Source organism: Vigna unguiculata, chromosome 5, assembly GCF_004118075.2.
Source record: "Vigna unguiculata cultivar IT97K-499-35 chromosome 5, ASM411807v1, whole genome shotgun sequence".
Classification (NCBI taxonomy): Eukaryota; Viridiplantae; Streptophyta; class Magnoliopsida; order Fabales; family Fabaceae; genus Vigna; species Vigna unguiculata.
In genome coordinates this window covers 17,426,172-17,433,202 of record NC_040283.1, presented here as the reverse complement: position 1 = coordinate 17,433,202, position 7,031 = coordinate 17,426,172, and positions in this window count along the sequence as shown.

The window sequence follows — 7,031 nt, the reverse complement described above, 5'->3', positions numbered from 1 at the left end:
TATATAATATATATTATTCTTACAAACACCCATGGTATAAATTATCAAATCCCTATTAGATATAATATCCTAACCATTTAATAAAATATTATAATCTACGTTATGTATAATAAATTAATTATATACGAATTTCCCAAATTGCATCACACATAATTACCTCTATACCATATGTGTTGTTTTTTTCAAATATGATAATCATTTTCACCCTATTTATAATGTTACTCAGACAATTTAAGCTATATAATACGTAACATATAAAATAGAAGTATTTTATACTTTCCACAAGCAATAACTGATAATTATATAACACCTCTCCTTTTATATACATAATTAATTTAATATAAATCAATATCGTACTTACTAGATTTATAGTACAATATATATATATATATATATATATATATATATATATATATATATATATATATATATAAACATTATATTTTTGTATAACTAATATGCTACACCTAATAGAATTATCCTGCAGCAAGGCCCCTTTAAAAATTAATTACAACCTAAAAATTTCATAACTAGAAAACTTGAAAACTCAGAAATCATCTGCTTACAATTATACATAATTTTAAATAAATAAAATTAGTAAAAGTGTCACTCTTTAACGTTGCCAACCCTTAAACCACAAAACTTCCTTTTCATGCCAAAAAGTTATAAAAATCATTTTAGCACCCCTAGTTATAAAAATCATTTTAGCACCCCAATAATAATTATCAATCATTCTTTTAGCATAAAAAAAAAAAAACAACCACAGTCATAACATAACATTAATACTATAATAGATGTAATTTTTACAGTTACCAAAAAAAATCAATGATTACGTTTCATTTATAAAACAAATCTGCACCTTTCCAAATTATTATACATGATAGATGGAATATAAACACTCCCACGTAATCAATTTAATAACATATTTTGTTTCTATATAAAAAAAATCATATACATTTTCTTTTCTTTTATCTACCCCGATTCATTAGTTTAAATATCTCCAATTAATAATATTTATATACACTATATATATATATATATATATATATATATATATATATATATATATATATTACCAAAACTGTTGGAAAACTAGTCCTACCTATATCTCCAAATTCACTTACCATCTAATTAGAATTGTTTCCAACAATTTAAATTCATACTCTACACGCATATATACATTTCCGCCAGATATATATTATTATAATACTAATATCTACGCCAGAAAATATATTCAAAACTTTCACGTATAAATCAATTATTAGTATTCTAAAAAAAATATCACACCACATATTTCTTTTTACCAAAATTCTACATCACTTTATAAATCAACCTATCATTGTTTAAATAAAGAACAAACACTTTGCATCTAGTAATACCAAACTGTGATAATATCTTTTCTTTCTGTTAATTGCTCGACATTTTGGTTTGTAAAGTACTATTCACATCTAACAAATCGCATAGAATATCTAAGACAAGATAAAATCACCCAGTATGCATTCAATCCACAAAATTATACATGTTCTACAAAACACTTTACCAGTAAAACAAATAAACATTGTCTTCTAAAGAAAAACAATGCAATTTGTTCAAAACTATGGCTGCACCATAATGGCCAATTTGGTTTTGAAAACTTCATCAAAAATAAAATTAAACAAGCAGCCAAACTGTACCACAAATAATTATAAAGATAAAGTGAGCTCCCCTTACCTGATTTCCTTGCTCCAGATGAAATTATAATGATTCGCGCTTGTTCTCCAAAGACTTCACTCTTTGTATCCTCTCCAACTCCCTTTCAACCCTCACTCTCTCCCTCTATGCCACGTTTTCCAGTCCCCTCTATGATTCTCCTTGCTACCACACTCTATAACTCTTTGCTTTCTCACTCACTCTCTTCCCTCACCAATTCAGCCCAAAATAAATAAAAAAATGATAAAAACGAAATTAATTCAATTTTAAAGTTTAATAGCCATTACTACACCTACATCCTTCCTACCCTTCACTCCAGACGGGAACCCAGAAAGAACAACCTCTTGGCAACACTCACCCTTCACTGACCTGCATCCTCACAATCTCAACACCACATAACACTAACCCATCAACATCACCGTGAACCAACTTCACTATCACCCTCAACCACGCATAACACTCTCGATCCCCTTCCATCCTCCATTATGCACAATTTCATTCACATTCATTGCCACTCTTACAGAAAAAAAAGAGAAACACATAACTTCCTCGCACAAGTTCTTAACACTCTAGATAGATACAAAATTAGAGATCGTCAAATATACATCAAGGAGAGATACAAGACAAGGAAAAAAAAAGAAAAAAAAAGTGAATGAGTAGCAACAAAAGGGAACTCCAAGAGGTAAGTGTCGTGAGTTGTAAGTACTTGCATGAGGATGATTTTTATCTGATAATACACGATAAGAGAAAACGGAAAGAAAAGGTTTAATCATATGAAAGTATGAAATTATTTAATCACATTTTCCTTTTACACTTTATTTTTATTTTCTTTTATTTTGTCCATGGTATTTGGTAATATACGTTCATTGTTGTCTTGTTTAAAATCTTAGTAGAAACTTTTATTTTAACATTTTCTTATTTATTTTTTATTTTTTATTTTTCTCTTATGTTTGGCCCAGTTTTAGTTTTAACTTTCACAGCCCATATATTTCTTTTTCAAACCCTGTCTACACAATCTTTGAATCCCTGAATAACTGATGCTTGCATGGTTACCATATTTTCCTTCACATCACTATCCACATCCCACGCAACCACCCTTTTTTGTGTAACAAAATTTAAAGGAATGCCTATCCAAAAAAAGTTGTTTTTGTCTCATGCACCAACACAGTATGAAGCATGCATACCTAACCAATTCTCTTTTTCTTCTTCGGCTCCACAACAATTTTTTGGGAGGCATCATACTCCATACACGCCACTGCTAATTTAATAACCAAAAATTTGTTTTTGCACAGGGTGGCGGACAATATAGAAAAAAGAAAACGAAAACTAGAGGACCTCATCTTCCAACTCCTCAAGAAATTATTTTTCTTTGTTCCCTTCAATCAAGACGGGAACCCAGACAGAACATCCTCCTAGCAACGCTCACCATTCATTCACCTTCATCCTCATAATCTCAACACCATATAACATTAACCCATCAACACCACCGTGAACCAACTTCATTATCCCCCTCACCCACGTATAACAACCTTGATGCCCTTCCATCCTCCATTGTGCACCATCTTCATTCACATTCATTATAACTCTTATAAAAAATAAAAGAGAAACAAACAATTTCATCGCACAAGTTCTCAACATTTTGGATAGATACAAAAATTGAGATCGCCAAATGTACATTAAGGAGAGATACAAGAGAAGGAAAATGAAAGGAAAAAAAGAAGTGAATGAGTAGCAACATAAGGGAACTTACAGAGGTATGTGTCGTGAGCCTTATGTACTTGTATGACGATGATCTTGATGTGATAATAGACGACAAGACAATACACAAAGAAATGGTTTAATCATTTAAAAGTATGAAATTATTTAATGATATTTTCCTTTTACACTTTATTTTAATTGTTATTTTTGTTTTCTTTTATTTGGTCCATGGTATTTGGTAATATACATTCATGCTTGTCTTGTTAAAATCTTAGTCCAAACCTTTTTGTTTTTAATTTTCTTATTTAATTTTTTATTTATTTATTTTTCTCTTACGTTTGACCCAATTTTAATTTTAACCTTTGCACCCCCTATATTTCTTTTTTAAACCCTATCTACACCATCTTTAAATCCCTAAATGAATGACGCTTGCAAGGTTACCATATCTTCCTTCACATCAATATCGACCTCGCACGCAAAAAAGTTCTTTTTGTCTCATGCACCAACACAGTATGCAACATGCTTATGTAACCAATTCACTTTTTCTTTTTGTCCACCTCTTTCGTATTCCCAACCAAACATTGCCAACTCATTATTCTCGAGCCCAGAATATGGAGCTCTGTCTCATACCATTACCATGTCACATTGATACCAACCCTTTCATATCTCATGTTGAACACATACCAACTCGTCATTTCAATTTCATGAATCATCTCATACAATCGTCATGCTCACATCACGTTAAAGTCCACAAATCATAACTCATACACCACCTCATTCACAAAGGCCATCCAGTTCATAAACTTAAAAGAATACTCATACAAGCAAGTTGTCCACTTTTGAAATCAAAAAAAGATCAATTCCAACCACCTTCTCGCCCAGCATCTCGCTCAGGCAGAAGGGTCTCGCCCAGGCGAGGAGGACCCTCGCTCAGGCGACCTCCCTTCGCCTAGGCGAGAGCTCGACCTCCAGAATTAGAACCCTACGCGCGTTCTCACTTAGGCGAGACCCTCCTCGCCTAAACGAACGAAATGAACAATAGAGATGAGTATGGGCTAGCCACAACACTTACATGGCGTAGGGAAAACAATTTCGAACTAGCTCGAAGACGGCAGAACCCTAACCCTAGCAGAGCGTCCTGTGAGAGCAAGGTGACGGCTGGTTTTCTGAAAGTGAATGAAAATGTGGAATTAGGACAACACGGAGGGTTCTTATCTCATGGGCCAGCCTTTAGGCCCACTGTTGTAGGGCAACCCTAAAGATTAAGGTGGCAGAAATAAAAGGGGCCTCACAATTATCACCGTCACCCACACATAACACTCTCGATCCCCTTCCATCCTCCATTATGCCCCATCTTCATTCACATTCAATGCAACTCTTATAAAGAAAAGAGAAACACACAACTTCCTTGCACAAATTCTTATCACTCTAGATAGATAAAAAATTGGAGATCGCCAAATATACATAAAGGAGAGATACAAGAGAAGGAAAAGATAGTGAATAAGTAGCAACATAAAGGAACTCCAAAATATAAGTGTCGTAAGCCTTAGGTACTAGAATGAGCATGATCTTGATCTAATAATACACGACAAGACAAAATACAAAGAAAATGTTTAATCATTAAAAAGTATGCAATTATTTAATCATATTTTCCATTTACACTTTATTTTTATTTTCTTTTATTTGGTCCATGATATTTTGTAATATACGCTCATTGTTGTCTTGTTTTAAATCTTAGTCAAAACCTTTTTTTAACATTTTCTTATTTATTTTTTATTTTATTTTTTTCTCTTATGTTTGGCCAATTTTTCGTTTTTAACCTTTACACCCCCTATATTTCTTTTTGAAACCCTGTCTACACTATCTTTGAATCCCGGAATTAATGACGCTTGCATGATTACCATATTTTCCTTCACATCATTATCGACCTCCCACACAACCACCATTTTTTGTGTAACAAAATTTAAAGGAAAGCCTATCCATAAAAAGTTGTTTTTGTCTCAAGCACAAACAAAGAATGAAGCATGCAGACCTAACCAATTCTCATTTTCATCTTCAGCTCCACGACAACTTTTCGAGAGCCATCATTCTCCATACATGCCACCGCCAATTTCATAACCAAAAATTCGCTTTTACCAAGGTGGGGCACTTTACAACAAAGAAAACAAAAACCAAAGGAACTTATCTCCCAACTTATGAAGAAATTTTTTTTCTTTGTTCCCTTCACTCCAAATGGGAACCCAAATAGAACATCCTTTTGGCATCACTCACCCTCCACTCACCTCCATCCTCACAATCTCAACACCACATAACACTAACCCATCAACGCCACCGTGAACCAACTTCACTATCACCCTTACGTATGCATAACACTCTCAATCCCCTTCCATCCTCCATTATGCACCATCTTCATTCATATTCCCTACAACTTATAAAAAAATAGAAACACATAACTTCCTCACAAAAGTTCTCAACACTCTGGATAGATACAAAATTGGAAATCGCCAAATATACATAAAGGAGAGATACAAGAGTAGGAGAATAAAAACATTAAAGGGGAAGAAACATAAGAGAACTTAAAGAGGCAAGTTTCATGAGTCTTAAGTAACTGCATGAGCTTATCTTGATATGATAATACACGACAAAAAAAATCACAAAGAAAAGGTTTAATCATTTAAAAGTATGCAATTATTTAATCATATTTTTCTTTTACACTTTATTTATATTTATATTTTCTTTTATTTGGTCCTTGGTATTTGGTAATATACGTTCATTGTTGTCTTGTTTAAAGTCTTAGTCCAACATTTTTTTTAACATTTTCTTATTTATTTTTTTCTTTGATGTTTGGCCCAATTTTAGTTTTCACCTTTACACCTCCTATATTTCTTTTTGAAACCCTGTCTATACCTTCTATCTCTGAATCCTTTAATGAATGACGCTTGCATGGTTACCATATTTTCCATCACATCACTAACCACCTCCCACGCAACAACCCTTTTTTGTGTAACAAAATTTAAAGGAAAGTCAATCCAAAAAAAGTTGCTTTTGTCTCATTCACCACCACATTATGCAGCATGCAGACCTAACTAATTCTCTTTTTCTTCTTCGACTCCATGCCAACTTTTTAGGGGGCATCATTCTCCATACACCCTACTGACAATTTCATAACCAAAAAATCATTTTTACCAAGGTTGTGGGCACTTTACAGAAAAGAAAAGCAAAACCACAGGAGCTCATTTTCAAATTCTTCAAGAAATTATTTTTCTTTGTTCCCTTCACTCCGGACAAGAACTCAGAAAGAACATCCTCTTGGAAGCACTAACCCTTCACTCACCTTCATCCTAAAAATCTCAACACCACATAACAAAAACCAATCAATACCACCATGATCCAACTTCATTATCACCCCCACCCACGCATAACACTCTCGATCCCCTTCCATCCTCGATTATGCACCTTGTTCATTCACATTTACTACCACTCATAAAAAAAAAGTGAAACACACAACTTCCTCACACAAGTTCTCAACACTCTAGATTAATACAAAATTTGAGATCGCCAAATATACATCAAGGAGAAATACAAGAGAAGGAAAATCAAAGAAAAGAAGAAGTGAATGAGTAGCAACATAAGGGAACCCCAAG